We start from the raw sequence: 17,559 nt of genomic DNA, 5'->3' as shown, positions 1-17,559 counted from the left end.
GGCTGAGGTGGATAGACAGTTGATAAGCAAGTCGATGAAATGTTATTCTCCATAGAGAGGGATGAAGATTAGGTTTATGTTATTGTCATATACACTGGTGTGCAAAGAAGCTCATAGACTGAATGAAATGTAGAATAAATATAATAAATTATAATATAACAAATAAATAATAAAACCAAACAGCAGAATGGTGCAAAGATTGTAATGCATTCTGAAATTGCCCAAAACAAAATACCAAAGTGCAAGAACGGAATAACTGAATGAATGAAATAAAGTTAAGAATAAATTATGTGACAGCGCCTACGGAAAGTAAGTGTGAAAGAGGTTCAGAAGACAGCATTGGACAGGATCTTAAGCCTGGATGTCTGAGCTTTCATAGAAACATAGAAAGTAGGAACAGGAGTAGGCCATTCGGCCCTTCGAGCCAGCACCGCCATTCAATATGATCATCATCCAGGCTCAGTACACCGTTCCTAGCTTTTCCCCTGTATCCATCCATTCTGTTTGCCCTGAGAGCTCTGTCTAACTCTCTCTTGAATATATCCAGTAAATTGGCCTCCACTGCCCTCTGTGACAAAGAATTTCATAGATTCAGAACTCTCTGGGTGAAAAGGTTTCCCCTCATCTCAGTCCTAAATGGCTTACCCATTATTCTTAAACTGTGACCCCCTGGTTCTGGACTCCCCCAACATCGGGAACATTTTTCATTCTAGCCTGTCCAATCCCTTAAGAATTTTATATGTTTCTATAAGATCCCCTCTCATCCTTCTAAATTCAAAATGCATATAAGCCCAGTCGATCCATTCTTTCATCATATGTCAGTCCCGCCATCCCGGGAATTAACCTGGATAACCCACGCTGCACTCCCTCAATAGCAAGAATGTTCTTCCTCAAATTAGGAGACCAAAACTGCACACAATACTCCAGGTGTGGTCTCACCAGGGCCCTGTACAACTGCAGTTAGACCTCCTTGCTCCGAAACTCAAATCTTCGCTATGAAGGCCAATATGCCATTAGCTTTCTTCACTGCCTGCTGTACCTACATGCTTACTTTCAGTGACTGATGTACAAGTGCAAGGACTTTCAAGCTTAGGTATCTTCTCCCAGAAGGCAGAAGAGAGAAAAAGAAATGGCCAAGGTGGCAGGCCGCATTGACCAGATGTCTGGCCTTCTTATGACAGTGCAATGTTAATAGACAATAGACAATAGGTGCAGGAGTAGGCCATTCAGCCCTTCGAGTCAGCACCGCCATTCAATGTGATCATGGCTGATCATTCACAATCAGTTCCTGCCTTCTCCCCATACCCCCTGACTCCACTATCATTAAGAGGTCTATCTAGCTCTCTCTTGAAAGCATCCAGAGAATTAGTCTCCACAGCCTTCTGAGGCAGAGAATTCCAAGGATTTACAACTCTCTGACTGAAAAAGTTTTTCCTCATCTCTGTTCTAAATGGCCTACTCTTTATTCTTACACTGTGGCCCCTGGTTCTGGACTCCCCCAACATTGGGAACATGTTTCCTGCCTCTAACGTGTCCAATCCCTTAATAATCTTATATGTTTCAATAAGATCCCATCTCATCCTTCTAAGTTCCAGCGTATACAAGCCTAGTCGCTCCAGCTCAGTAAGATGGACTCAATCCAGGGAGACTCCAGGGTCAAGGTCCAGGAGTTTAGCAATGAGTTTATTCTGTAATATAAGGCTGTTGAAGGCTGAGCTTCCATCAATGGATGGCATCCTGCCATCGGCTTACTTATTGTCAAGGTAATCTAGAGCTGAAAATAATGCTAGGGAGATGGCGTCCTCCATAGACCTACTTTTCTTGTGTGCAAATTGCAGGGTACCTGGAAGACAAGACCAGGTGAGGGCCATGACCAATCTTTCATGGTACTTCATTATGGCTGATGATAGAATTACTGGGTGACAGCAATGAAGGTATCGTAAGACTGATTACAGTACAGGGTCATACCACAGTTGAGGTTACATTTTGGGTCACAGAGTAATAAAGCACGAAGCAGGACCTTTGGCCTAACTCACCTGTGTCAGCTAGGTTTTATAGCTGAGTTAGTCTCATCAGCATGTGGCCCATCTATATACTAGAAGATGGGCCACATTTCATTGAAATCGGTGTTATATTTTTAAAGTTATTCACATTTTAAAGTTTAAATCTATCTCCTAGGGAGGGAGGAGGAGGGAGGGGGGGAGGGAGGATAAGGGGGGTTGAGGGGGATGTAGTGGGGGGAAGGGGGAGGGGGAGGGGAAGGGGGGAGGGGAGGGGGGAGGGGGAAGGGAAGGGGTTGGGAGGAGGGGAGGAGAGGGAGGGGGAGGAGAGGGTGCTGCACCAATGCTGGAGAGGTTTGGGCCCAACGGGTCCACTTGTATCCCTTTAAACCCTTCCTGTCATGTACGCGCGTCCAAATGTCTGTTAATCATTGCCTCTGTACCACTCTCTACAGCCTGTTCTGGCAACATTCCAGATATGCACCACCATCTATTCCAGACATGGATATTGTTAAGGCAGAGATAGTTCTTGATTAGTACGGGTGTCAGGGGTAATGGGACACAGGCGAATGGGGTTAGGAGGGAGAGATAGATCAGCCATGATTGAATGGCGGAGTAGACTTGATGGGCCGAATATCCAAATTCTACTCATATCACTTATGACATGACCTTTGTGTGAAGAAAATGCCCATCAGGTCTCTTAAATCTTTCTCCTCTCAACTTAAACTTTTGTTCTTTAGTGCTGGACTCCTCCACCCTGGGAAAAATGCTGTGGCCATTCCTCTTATCAACGCATCTCATGATTTTTTAATTACCTCTGTAAGGCCATCCCTCAATTCTTTATCCCCCAGGAAAAAAGTCCCAGCCCATCCAGCCTCTCCTTATACCTCAGGCCCTTGGGTCCTGGTAACATCCTGACGAATCTTTTATGCACCCTTTGCATCCTTCCGAAAACAGGTCAACCATAACTGCACACAATACTCCAAATGTGGTCTCACCATATCTTATACAGTAGTGACGTGACTCGTGCCATGAACTAACTCCTGCACTCAGTGCCTTTGCTGATGAAGGCAAGCATGCCAAGTAGCTTCTTTTCTGCCTGTCTACCTGCTGCCCCATTCAGGAACTGTGTAACTGTGTACCTGTACCCCTATGGTATCTCTGCACCACACCACTCTCTGGGCTCTACCATTCACCGTGTAAATTCTACCCTGGTTTGACCTGTGAAAATGCATCACCTCACGTTGTCAACTTAAAATTAGATTGGCTGCAAACTCATTAAATGGTTGAGCACACTTGAGGGCTGAGTGGCCTTCTTCTATCCATATGTTCTCCACAGATGCTGCCTGACCTTTGGAATATTTGCAGTGTTTTCTTTTTAATATGCCAGTGTACCGTGCCGGTTATAGGGTGGAACAGTGGCGCAGCGGTAGAGTTGCTGCCTTACAGCACTTAGAGTGCCAGAGACCCGGGTTCGATCCCGACTGTGGGTGCTGGTCTGGACAGAGTTTGTACGTTCTCCCTGTGACTGCGTGGGTTTTCTCCGAGGTCTTCGGCTTCCTCCCACGATCCAAAGACGTACAGGTTGGTAGATTAATTGGCTTGGTATAAATGTACAATTGTCCCTGGTGTGTGGAGGATAGTGTTAATGTGCGGGGATCGCTGGTCTGTGCGGACTCAGTGGGTCGAAAGACCTGTTCCTGCGCTGCATCTCTAAACTAAGCTAACTATGATTAAAAAAAAACTTTAGTCCAATACCACAGAACCAGGTTGTGAGAGGAAAACTAAAGTCAGGGCAGTCAAGGCAGAACTGAAAAGCTTGGCAGCAATCCAGTGAAGGAAGGCCGGAGAACAATAGACAATAGACAATAGGTGCAGGAGTAGGCCATTCAGCCCTTCGAGCCAGCACCGCCATTCAATGCGATCATGGCTGATCACTCTCAATCAGTACCCCGTTCCTGCCTTCTCCCCATACCCCCTGACTCCGCTATCCTTAAGAGCTCTATCCAGCTCTCTCTTGAAAGCATCCAACGAACTGGCCTCCACTGCCTTCTGAGGCAGAGAATTCCACACCTTCACCACTCTCTGACTGAAAAAGTTCTTCCTCATCTCCGTTCTAAATGGCCTACCCCTTATTCTTAAACTGTGGCCCCTTGTTCTGGACTCCCCCAACATTGGGAACATGTTTCCTGCCTCTAATGTGTCCAATCCCCTAATTATCTTATATGTTTCAATAAGATCCCCCCTCATCCTTCTAAATTCCAGTGTATACAAGCCCAATCGCTCCAGCCTTTCAACATACGACAGTCCCGCCATTCCGGGAATTAAACTAGTGAACCTACGCTGCACGCCCTCCATAGCAAGAATATCCTTCCTCAAATTTGGAGACCAAAACTGCACACAGTACTCCAGGTGCGGTCTCATAACATTGCAATGTTAAAAAGATGATAGCAGGAAAGAGGAAAAGGCCTGAGTCGACACTGAATCAGAGGGGAAGTCAATGCACAAAACATTGTGAAAATTCAAGCACCAGGATGGAGAAGTTTAACAAGCAAGTGGAAATTGTTGCAACAAAAAGAAACTGCAGATGCTGGTTTGCATCAAAGATAGACACAAACTACTGGAGTAACATCTCTGGACAAAATGGATAGATCTGAAGAAGGGTCCCGATCCAAAATGTCACTTGTCCATTTTATCCAGAGAAGCTGCCTGAAGCGCTGATTTACGCCAGCACTTTGAGTGTATCACGCTTGGAGAAATTGCTGCAACTGAGTTCCTGGTATCCAGAAACGTACGAAACTCGGTGTATACAGTAATTGTAGCTGCTACACTTACTGATAGGAATCATTGTTATCTGTGTACATTTTTTGTAGATAGTCAGAAAAAACAGTTGACATAAGACTGTAATCCCAAAAGCATAATACAATGTATGCACAGTATGTAGGCAAGAGTTGTAGAACTTTGTTGACACAATATTTGCAGAACGGGGTGTAAAATCAGATGTAGGTGAGGCCTACCTTGGAGGTGATCCATTGGTATCTGAAGTGGATTTTTTAGAGATACCAAGTGAAGAGTTTATGGAACAAGCTAATGGATTGAGTCAGCTTATGCATTGTTGAATTTGTACAATTACATGCACGTAAATAGTTTAACTTGTTCAGTGCACCACCCCGAGTATATTCGGGTCATGGCCAAGAGTGAAAAATAAAAACTGCAGTGAACAGGTTAATTGATCTGAAGACAGACACAAGATGCTGGAGTAACTCAGCGGGACAGGCAGCAACTCTGGATGGAAGCAATAGGTGATGTTTCGGGGTCGAGACCCTTCTTAAAATGTACATTATCCTTCAAGTGTGTCCTCACCATAGACTATACAATTGTATCTGTATTCTACCTGGAAACACCAACCATCTTTGAATATTAGCCAAAATTCCATTTACCCTCCTAACTACCTGCTGCACCTGCATGCTCATTCTTTGTGTTTCATGTACAAAAACACCTACATCTCTCTCTTTGCACCTCATTCTTCTATTATTATGGGCAACATTTATTCCTCAAAATAAAAGGAAAGATTGACTAAACTAGAGACAGGCGCAAAATGCTGGAGTAACTCAGCGGGACAGGCAGCATCCCTGGAGAGAATGAATGGGTGATGTTTCGGGTCGAGGCCCTTCTTCAGACTGTGTTGTGTCTACCTTGCTGTGCTCTTTAGGCCGCACGCAATGTTATCTACAAAAATATTGCTTTGTTGCTTTATCATCTCTGCGTAAAGTTCCTGGAATTGTATCGAGTCGATAGTCAAGAGTGTTTTATTGTCATATATCCCGAAACAGAAAGAACAATGGCACTCCAGCTTCCAGCAGCACCAAAGATACGTAAACCTAGTTGGACACGAAAAGCTGGGGTAACTCAGCGGGTCAGGCAGCATCTCTGGAGAATAGGATTAGGGTGACCTTTCGAGTCAAGACCCTTCTTCAGACTCTGTACTATGTACATGTGAACCTCGTACTCTGTAAAACCCGTAATAAGCAAAAAAAAAGTTCCGTATGTCTATATTAAAAAAACAGACAAATAAATAAATGATAATAGAGGAAGTGGCATGGTGGCGTAGCGGTAGAGTTTCCGCCTTACAGCACTTACAGCTCCAGAGACCCGAGTTCGATCCTGACTACGGGTGCTGTATGTACGGAATTTGTACGTTCTCCCTGTGACCACGTGGGTTTTCTCTCTGAGACCTTCGGTTTCCACCCACACTCCAAAGACGTACAGGTTTGTAGGTTAATTGGCTTGGTATAAATGTAAATTGTCCCTGGTGTGCGTAGGATAACGTTAATGTGCGGGGATCGCTGTTTCCTCTAAACAAAACTAAAAAAGCCATTCAGTTCTTTGGGCTTGCTCTATTCATTGGGACAATGGCATTTGCATACAATTTGCAGAACTTGCAAGCACGTTACAATTGAAGCTTCAAATGGGGCTGCAACTAAACTGCAATGGGATTGAATCCAAACGTGCTTTTCTCTGGATGTGGTTTTATATCTTTTGTTTGGATCATTTTAAGGAACAGACCGAAGGACTGAACAAAACCCAGAGATTATTTGATGCGACGTAATAAATAGTTTTATTATTCCCCTGACTATCAGTCTGAAGAAGGGTCTCAACCCGGAATGTCACTTATTCCTTATCTCTAGTGAAGCTGTCTGACCTGTTGAGTTGCTCCAGCATTTTGTGTAGGAGTCTCGAACCAAAACGTCACCCATTCCTTCTCTCCTAGATGCTGCCTGACCTGCTGAGTTACTCCACCATTTTGTGATACCAGCATTTTGTGTCTATCTTTGCAATAAATAGTTGCTTTGATGAAATTCTGTGGAAAGCATTGAATTAAGTTTAATTTATTATTAGTGTGACGTGCACCAAGATACAGCGAAATGCTTTGTTTTGCATGTTGCCCAGCCAAATCATACTGTGAGTTATAACACTCACAGGTACAAAGAGGAATGACAGTAGTGGATAATAGTAGATCCTCTTCTGGGACAGCATACAAAGAGATGCCATGTCACAGAGTCATAGAGTAATTGAGTGATACAGTGTGGAAACAGGCCGTTCGGCCCAACTTGCCCACACTGGCCAACATGTGAGGCAATGACCTCTACTCCTAGACTCTCCCACCAGTGGAAACATCCTTTCCACATCCATTCTATCTATGCCTTGCATTATTCTGTAAGTTTCAATGAGGTCCCCCCTCAACCTTCTAAACTTCAGCGAGTAGAGTTGAAGAACCTAAAATAGACACAAAAAGCTGGAGTAACTCAGCGGGACAGGCAGCATCTCTGGAGAGAAGGGACGGGTGACATTTCGGGTCGAGACCCTACTTCAGACTGGTTAGGGATAAGGGAAATGAGAGATATAGACGATGAGAGATGTCGAGACGATAAAGAACAATGAATTTAAGAAATGCAAAAATGTAACGATGATAAAAGAAGCAGGCCATTGTTAGCTGTTAGTTGGGTGAAAACGCAACGCTGGTGTGACTTGCATGGGGGAGGGATAGAGAGAGAGGGAATGCCGGGGCTACCTGCAGTTAGAGAAATCAATATTCATACCACTGGACTATAAGCTGCCCAGCAGAAATATAAGATGCTGTTCCTCCAATTTGCATTTTGCCTCACTCTGACAATGGAGCAAAACCTAGGGCCTAGGTCCTAGACCTATTTGAAGAATGTGATGGTTGCAGAAAAGCTGTTCCTGAAGGTAGTGGTGTCTACAAATAAAATTCCTTTGTGTGTTACATTAAATTCTTGGCTATCTCCCAGCATCTTGGAGCGTGATTTAGGGAGAATACTGAGATAATGCTTTCTCTAAACTCTCCTTGCCCTTCAGCAAAGTGGTATCTTATTACACCTAAGTGAACAGCCTGTGTATTATTCATATGCACATCATATTTCTGGAATATGCCTTCACCAAGCGACTGGTACCCAGTTGCTGGAAAAAAATTCAGTCGCACAAAGTATTCTTATGCTCTCCGAATATTGATTAGAATCAACACGATGATTTTGGACTGTGCCCCAGGCCCAATAATCTTCAGGTTCTATGCCAATGATCTACAGTCAATCGTAAGATCAGAAATGGAGATGTTTTGTTGAAAATTACTCAATGTTTTAACTCCATTTCATGTTCATCAGTGACAGCAGCAGAATTAGGTCATTTTGCCCATCGGGTCTACTCTGCCATTCAACAGTGTCTGAGCTATCAGGCTCGGCGATCGTTTCGCTGAACACCTGCACTCAGTACATCTTAACCTACCTGATCTCCCGGTGGCTCAGCACTTTAACTCGCCCTCCCATTCCCAAATCTGACCTTTCTGTCCTGGGCCTCCTCCATTGTCAGCGCAAATTGGAGGAACAGCACCTCATATTTTGCTTGGGTAGTTTTCACAGCAGCAGTATGAACATTGACTTCTCTAACTTCAGATAGCCCTTGCTTTCTCTCTCCATCCCCTCCCCCTTCCCAGTTCTCCCAGTAGACTCACTGTCTCCGACTACATTCTATCTCTGTTTCTTGTATCTTGTATCATGCGGTCATCACTTCCGAAGAGTCCACCAGGGACTATACTGGAAATATCCTACACCCACTAGGGAAATTTTTTTCCATTTACCAAGCCAATTAACCTACAAACCTGCACGTCTTTGGAGTGTGGGAGGAAACCGAAGATCTCGAGGAAAACCTACGCAGATCACGGGGAGAACGTACAAACTCCATACAGACGGCGCCCGTAGTCAGGATCGAACCCGGGTCTCCAGTGCTGCATTCGCTGTAAGGCAGCAACTCTACCGCTGTGCCACCCGCCCCCTCCCCTGACATCAGTCTGAAGGAGGGTCTCGACCTGAAACGTCACCCATTCCTTCTCTCCAGGGATGCAGCCTGTCCCGCTGAGTTACTCCAGCATTTTGTGTCTACCTTCGATTTAAACCAGCATCTGCAGATCTTTCCTACACAGTAAGCATTGACCATCAGGCTAACGTTGTAAGGTTTGATGTTCCTTAAATGGTCGAAGAAAATATATTGTTGTTAATACATTGTGTTCTTGCAATCTAGTTTAGAGCTTAAGTAAAAACATTTTAGAGAAATGCTGTAGACAATTCAGAAAGAGATACAGGAGCAAACTGATCACAGAATCTTGGAAAAATAGATACATGGAACTGCAGATGCTGGAATCATGCGTGGAACACAAAGTGCTGGAGTAACTCAACAGGTCAGGCAGCACCTGTGGAGGATATGGATAATAGCCGATGTTCAGGACAGGACCCATCTTAAGACTGATAGAATCACAGAGTCACAGAGTGATACAGTGTGGAAACAAGCTCTTCGGCTCAACTTGCCCACACCGACCAAAATGTCCCAGCTACACTAGTCCCATCTGCCCGCTTTTGGCCCATATCCCTCCAAACCTGTCCTATCCACGAACCTGTCTAATTGTTTCGTAAATGTAGGGATAGTCCCTGCCTCAATTACCTCCTTTGGCAGTTTGGTCCATACACCCGCCACCTTTTGTGTGAAAAAGTTACCCCTCAAATTCCTATTAAATATTTTCCCCTTTGACAATAGACAATAGACAATAGGTGCAGGAGTAGGCCATTCGGCCCTACGAGCCAGCACTGCCATTCACCGTGATCATGGCTGATCATGCACAATCAGTATCCCATTCCTGCCTTCTCCCCATACCCCCTGATCCCGCTATAATTAAGAGCTCCATCTAACTCTCTCTTGAAAGCATCCAGAGAATTGGCCTCCACTACCTTCTGAGGCAGAGAATTCCACAGATTCACAACTCTCTGAGTGAAAAAGTTGTTCCTCATCTCCGTTCTAAATGGCCTACCCCTTATTCTTAAACTGTGGCCCCTGGTTCGGGACTCCCCCAACATCGGGAACATGTTTCCTGCCTCTAGCGTGTCCAAACCCTTAATAATCTTATATATTTCAATACGATCCCCTCTCATCCTTTTAAATTCCAAAGTATACAAGCCTAGTCGCTCCAGTCTTTCAATGTACGACAGTCTCGCCATTCCGGGAATTAACCTCATGAACCTACGCTCCACTCCTTCAATAGCAAGAATGTCCTTCCTCAAGTTTGAAAACCAAAACTTCCCACAATACTCCAGGTGCGGTCTCACTAGGCCCCTGTACAACTGCAGAAGGACTTCTTTGCTCCTATACTCAACTCCCCTTGTCATGAAGGCCAACATTCCATTGGCTTTCTACACTGCCTGCTGTACCTGCATGCTTCTTTTCCGTGACTGATGCACTAAGACACCCAGATCTTGTTGTACTTCCCCGTTTCCTAACTTGACACCATTCACCTTCACCTTAAACCTATGACATATGTCTTCTGGTCTTCGATTCACCTACTCTGGGCAAGAGATTCTGTGTATCTAGAATTGCACAGCAAGGGGAAATTGGCCCGCTGAATCTATGATGACCATCAACCACCCACTCAGACTAATCTGACATTAATCCCATTTTTAAAAATTGTCCCCATGTTCTCGTTGACTCCACCAAGATTCTACGACCTGTCTACAACTAGAGGCAATTTATAGTGACCGACTAACTACCAACCAACATGCCTTTGGGATGTGGGAGAAATCTGGATCAGCCGGAAGAAATCCACATCTGGGATTTCTATTTCTATAAATGGTTGACAGAAGCCAGAAGGATAGAGAAAGCAGGTAATAGAACATGAAGGGATGGATGAATGAATGAATGAATGAATGAATGAATGAATGAATGAATGAATGAATGAATGAGTGAATGAATGAATGAGTGAATGATACTTTATTGTCACGTGTACCTGGGTACAGTGAAAGGTTTTGTTTTGCATACAACCCAGGGACTACACAGTGTTGCCATGTGTTGGCACCGACATAGTGACAAGAGTACCGAACAGTCCTATTTACTGGCTGCCGCTGCACATGATGGCAGAAGGCCTCCCTACCTCCCCCCTACCCCCTCCCCCATCCCCCCCTTCACCCCCCCCCCCACCCCCACCCCCGTGTCCCCCTTCCTTCACGGCACCATTGTTCTCTGCGACCCCTCCCCAACCCCGAGATATCAATTGTCTAGAGTCTCTCTGTGGACCACTTTCTGGGGCAGAGCAGCTTCCTGAGATGTCAACGACCAAATGTAGTGTGAACCACCTTGCACCTCCACACATTTTCAATGTGATATTCTTGGCTTAAACTTAATTGGCTTGAAAACCTAGATTGATAATTCCATTAGCTTTGTAATTGCTACTACACGGTGAGTTTTGTTCTGTGTTGTTGACAGACACTGTGGCCTTGTTGTCACATCATCTGGAGCCAAGTCAAAACCACCGCTGAGCTGAAGTGTGAATGGGAGGTCACTTCTGTGTGGAGAATAAGAGGGAGTTCCCCACGTTTATTCAGAGAACTGGCGTAATATCATTTGTATGCTTCTTATCTTTTTCTATTGAATTTATGTTTCGTGCACTTTGAATGGAGGGGTGAGCACAATGACTGAGCAAGTAAAGTCGCTGCCTCACAGCGCCAGAGACCTGGGTTCAATCCTGACCTTGAGTGCTGTCTGCGTGGAGTTTGCACGTTCTCCCTGTGACCAAGCGGGTTTCCGGTTTCCTCCCACATCCCGGGTCAATTCTCTGGAGAGGGTCCGGAGGTGGTTTACAAGAATGATCCCAGGAATGAGTCGGTTAACCTACGATGAGTGACTGTCAGCACTGGGCCTGTACTTGCTGGAGTTTAGAAGAATGAGGGGAGGGGGGAACCTTGTTGAAACATACAGAATAGTGAAAGGCTTGGATAGAGTGGATGTGGAGAGGATGTTTTCACTAGTGGGAGAGCCTAGGACAAGAGGTCATAGCCTCAGAATTAAAGGACGTTCCTTTAGGAAGGAAATGAGAAGAAATTTCTTTAGTCAGAGGTGGTGAATCTGTGGAATTCTATGTCATAGAAGGCTGTGGAGGCCAAGTCAGTGGATATTTTTAAGGCAGAGATACATAGATTCTTGATTAGTGTGGGTGTCAGTGGTTTGGGGAGATACATCACCGTGCTTCTGCACATGGCCAGGCAATGGTGTTGGGGGAAGAGATAGAACAGCCATGATTGAGTGGCGGAGTAGACTTGATGGGCCGAATGGCGGGTTCAATTGCGACTACGGGCGCCGTCTGTACGGAGTTTGTACGTCCTCTCCGTGACCTGCGTGGGTTTTCTCCGAGATCTTCGGTTTCCTCCCACATTCCAAAGAAGTACAGCTTTGTAGGCTAATTGGCTTGGTATAATTGTAAATTGTCCCTGGTATGTGTAGGGCAGTGTTAATATGCGGGGATTGCTGGTTGGTGTGGACTCGATGGGCCGAAGGGCCTGTTGCCGTGGCTGTATCTCTAAATTAAACTAAACTAAACTAAACTAAGCATTACCCATTCCTTCCATCCAGAGATGCTGCCTGTCCCGCTGAGTTACTCCAGCATTTCGTATCTATGGGCCACCTCTTGCACAAACTTGGACTTGCTTCTCTAAATGTGGTTTGCACTAACTTTTTGTTTTTGCAGTATTTTTCTTTTCACTGTCTTGCACCTATATTACAAAAACTCTCATTTGTTTGTTTGTTTGTTCCTGAACTACAGCCAAAACGGTACACGATAGCGCAACAATTTTAGGCCCACCTTACTTACCGTCGTCCCTTTGGTGCTAATGGAAGATGTTTCATTGAAATCGGTGTTATATTTTTTAAGTTATTCACATTTTAAAGTTTAAATCTATCTCCTAGGGAGGGAGGGGGGAGGGAAGGGGGGGAGGAGGGAGGATAAGGGGGGGGTTGAGGAGGATGTCGTGGGCGGGGAGGGGAAAGGGGGAGGGGAAGGGGGGAGGGGAGGGAGGGGGAGGGGAGGGGGGAAGGAGGGAGGGGGAGGGGGGAGGGGAGGGGGTGGAGAGGGGAGTGGGGAGGGGGTAGTAGAGGGTGCAGCACCAATGTAGGAGAGGTTTGGGCCCAACGGGTCCACTTGGTCTAGTAACGTCTATATTTTACACGTACTTTATGCTATTTGAGTGCTGTCGAAGTCTACGTGGCTGTGAAGCTGCTGCAAGCAAGATTTCTTCTCACCGATACATCACCGTGCTTCTGCACATGGCCAGAAACCCGACTTGACTTAAACCTGGGGCTCACTGTGTTCGATGAAGTGCCCTTCCAGAAATTATTTTTAATATAATGATGTTGAATTTGCAGAAAGAATGGTGAGATTATTAACTTTCACTGTTTCCACAATGGTTGGCAGTAACAATTACTCCTCATATATTTACACGTGACAATCCAAAAGCAACTGTCAGTTTTATTTTACAGCCCTTACATTCTTTACGAAGGCAATCAATGCGTGTTCAATTATTTGACGAGAACTTTAATTTTATAGAACCACTTCCCACGATGAATAAATATTGCTTACACTTGTGCAACGAAAGGCAACTGCATTTTTAAAGGTGCAAACCCTGAAAATATTGTATCATTTGAATGGATTGTACTCCCTCAATATAATTAGTTTAACCTTTGAAAGAATCACATGGATTGGTGTGAAGCTTTTACATTTCACTTGCGCTCTGTAAAGTGCTTAATAAATGGGCACGTGGGTGTGGAGTGGAATGGAGGGATATGGATCATGTGCAGACAGGTGAGATTAGTTTACCTTTGCATCATGTTTGGCATGGTCATTTCAGGTCAAAAGCCATGTTCCTGGGCTGTATTGTTCTATGTTCTAAGATGGCTGCTTCCTGGTTTTGCAGTCTGTCAGAAGATTTGAACCTGATTGCTTGTTCGGCCAGCTCGACGTTGTCACCGTTGTCAGGAGCTGGAGATGCTCCACAAAAGGTAGTGTTGATAGTCCACTCTGCCAGATTTCTTCAGAGTCAATAGTTTCCCCTCTTCATAGTCTACCAGAAAATATAAGGCCGAAACAAAATCTGAAGAAGGGCCTCGACCCGAAACGTCACCCATTCCTTCTCTCCAGAGATGCTGCCTGACCCGCTGAGTTACTCCAGCTTTTTTGTGTCTATCGAAAGCAGAAATGAAAATCTGTATTGAGAGTGTTAGACTTTTAAAACATTTCAACTGTTTTATCAAATCAGAACCTGATACTTTGCTGTTTTGGGTCGATCACATGTGAGATGTTTTCTGAACAGACTCTCTGTTTGTGTCAGAACTGGACCATTCTACCACAGGTCACATTGGCTCAGTTTCTCTCTCTCATTAGCATGGCCTGATTTGCTTAGCATTCCCGACAACTCTGAATTTCACAACTTTTACATTCCTTGATTTGTGTTTTCTCTCTTTAATTGCATTTCATAACTTTTTTTAAATAGTATTATTTCTCTCTTATTACCCTTACTAATCTATCAATCAGATGACATAATCAACAGCTTATCGCAACAGCTATTCCCGATCCTCAAATCCACCCCATAGTGGCATTTGCACTTTTTAAATCTGCACTTTTTCTGTAGCTGTAATATCATGTTCTGCACTCTGTTTTTTTTTTCTCTTTTGCACTGCCTGTTGGTATGCATGGTATGATCTGCCTGGGTAATACTCAAGACAAAGTATTTAACTGCATCTCGGTAAACGTGACAATAACACCACCTTATCTCAATTATTCCCTTTGTCCTAAATATCCCTCTCCGCCACGCAAAAAGAAAATAACTCTCTTTCCTAGTTCTAAATGTTAACAGTGTTCCTCTTTGCATAGATGCTACTTGACCTGCTTAGTGTTTCCAGTATCTTTCTCTTTTTATTTCTGCCCTTCCATTGGGACAATCTCTTTAAATGCTTCAGGCCCGTCAGCAGTGGCAGGTCTGAAGCATATTTCTTTCTGGAATATTTACATCACAACGAGACAAATTCTACAACTGTTTCTGTCTTGGTATTATTTTATTTTCCTTTCTAACATGTGGACATTTATTGGCCCGTAGGTCCTGAGGTCTCGCTTCATTTTGTGCAGAGCTGCGAGCGTAATTGAACCATGCAATTATCGGCCAACGTTTCCATGCATTTTATTAGCGTCTAGTTCACAAGCGCAGTCTGGGAAACTAAGCCTCGAAGCTGTGACCAGTAATTTCGGTTAGGTATTGCAATTCCATTGCAACACAAGGGAATTAGTTCAGGGTACTGGAAAATTGTCTCATTAAATAACTGCTATACCAGAAAGACTTAATGATATTGGATCAATAAAGTATGCCCGCGGAAATATTCTGCTACAATCCCTTTTAATTGACAGTCTCAACCCCAGATGAATACAGTGGGAGATAAAAGCATGGGGTTCGTTCACTGCAGTCCAATCAGACCTTTAATGATTTTTCATTTCATGTTAGCTTGTAGGTTTCTTTCTGATGGTCAGCTTTGATTAGGGCATTCCTTAAGCATCTGATTAAATAGTACATGATCTAGCCAATCTTCTGCCGTGATTAGTCAGCTTTCTTCAAGTACAATGAGCTCGGCACTGTATGCATTTTAATAAGGGCTTTCACGTATTGCTGTCTTCTGTTCGAGCACATTTGAACAGAGAGCCACAGCAAGTTTACATGAATGGGGAAATGCGTTTCAGCGGGGAAGCACCGGTATTTAGAACGACTTGTGGCCCCTTGTAACATTTGGCATGTTTTGGCAAGATGTTATTTTCTCTCTGCTTTTGATCTTATTACATCGACCCAGACCGTGCAGTGAATAAATCCCCTGCCTTTTAATTCCACTTAATGACCATGTACTTAAGCGGAAGAGAGATAGTAAAAGGAGCCTCAGGGTGACTCATGCTAGCAGTAGTGTGGAGATGTTTGTGGATGGTTGCACTCACAACACTTCAACAAATGAAAGCAGTCTTTGTCTTCATGTAGCAAGATCCAGCAATATTCAGGCATTGGTTGATAAGCGGCAAGTGACATTCATGCCTCAAATGTGCCTCAAAAAGGTTCATCGTTTTCAGCAAGATGGAGATGCAAGGAACTGCTGGATGCTGGAATCTTGAGCAAAATACTGTCTGAAGAAGTGTCCCGACCACGAAACGCTGCCTGTCCATTCCCTCCACAGATGCTGCCTGACCCATTGAATCAAGGGATATGGGGAACAAGCAGGAACAGGGTACTGATTCTGGATGATCGGCCGCGACCAGATTTAATGGCGGTGCTGGCTCGAATGGCCCGAATGGCCTACTTCTGCACCTATTTTCTCTGTTTCTATGTTTTTATGAGTTCCTCCAGCATTGTGTTCAAAGAGACAGAGTGTGACTGAATATTTTTTACATTTAACAGCCCCCACCGTCAACACCCCAGAGTTATCATTGACCAGGTTAAGCCAATCACATAAACACCAAGGTTAAGAGCAAGTTAAAGGCTGGGTACTTCAAGCAGTGATTCACCTCCCGACACATCAAAGCCCATCCACCATCTGCAGAGATATAACTCTAAATGTACTGAAGATCCTTCCACTCCTTCCACTGTATTAAATATCCACTACCCCAGCACTGGGCCTGTACTCGCTGGAATTTAGAAGAATGAGGGAGGACCTCATTGAAACGTACTGAATAGTGAAAGGCTTGGATAGAGTGGATGTGGGGAGGATGTTTCCACTAGTGATAGAGTCTAGGACTAGGGGTCATAGCCTCCGAATTAAAGGACTTTCGTTTAGGAAGGAGATGAGGAGAAATGTCATAGTCAGAGGGTTGTGAATCTGTGGAATTCTTTGCCACAGAAGGCTGTGGAGGACATAAATGGATATTTTTTTAAGGCAGAGATAGATAGATTCTAGATTAGTACCCATGTCAGTTATGGGGAGAAGGCAGGAGAATGGGGTTAGGAAGGAGAGATAGATCAGCCATGATTGAATGGCGGAGTAGACTTGATGGGCCGAATGGCCTAATTCTGCTCGTATCACTTGTGACCTTATGACCTGATGACCCATTGTCAGGGAACGTGTCTGCTGTGGGTATAACATAAAATCTGCATTAAAGACCTAAATTAACATCATATAAATGAGTTTTAAAAACCCTTAGGTTTTTCTCTATTCAACGCAAACAGTGGCCTTAACATCGGATTCAGTCTGGTAAACATGAAGCATTATGGAAATGAAACGTCGCAAAATGACAAATGTGATATTTTGCTTTAGAAACATAGAACCCAATTTGGTTCACTTTCAGGATACAGAATAAATTGGAATAAAAGCGAAATTATGCCAATAAGGGAACATAATAAACAGATAATACAACAATTTCCATTTAAAATAGTAAATGAAAAATTTAAATATCTAGGTATCTATGTAACTAAGATATATACATCATTATTTAAAGCAAATTTCCCCCCATTACTGAACAAACTACATAAGAATATTCAATATTGGAAAACACTCCCTATCTCAATGGTTGGCAAAATTAATGCCATAAAAATGATTTTTTTACCGCAAATATTATACCTTTTTCAGACAATTCCGATATATCTGACAAAAAACTTTTTTAAAAAATTGGACTCTATTGTTAATGATTTTATCTGGGATTATAAGAATCATA

The sequence above is a fragment of the Rhinoraja longicauda genome, chromosome 2 (assembly GCF_053455715.1).
Source record: "Rhinoraja longicauda isolate Sanriku21f chromosome 2, sRhiLon1.1, whole genome shotgun sequence".
NCBI classification, from domain to species: domain Eukaryota; kingdom Metazoa; phylum Chordata; class Chondrichthyes; order Rajiformes; family Arhynchobatidae; genus Rhinoraja; species Rhinoraja longicauda.
Note: the sequence above shows the minus strand (reverse complement) of the source record.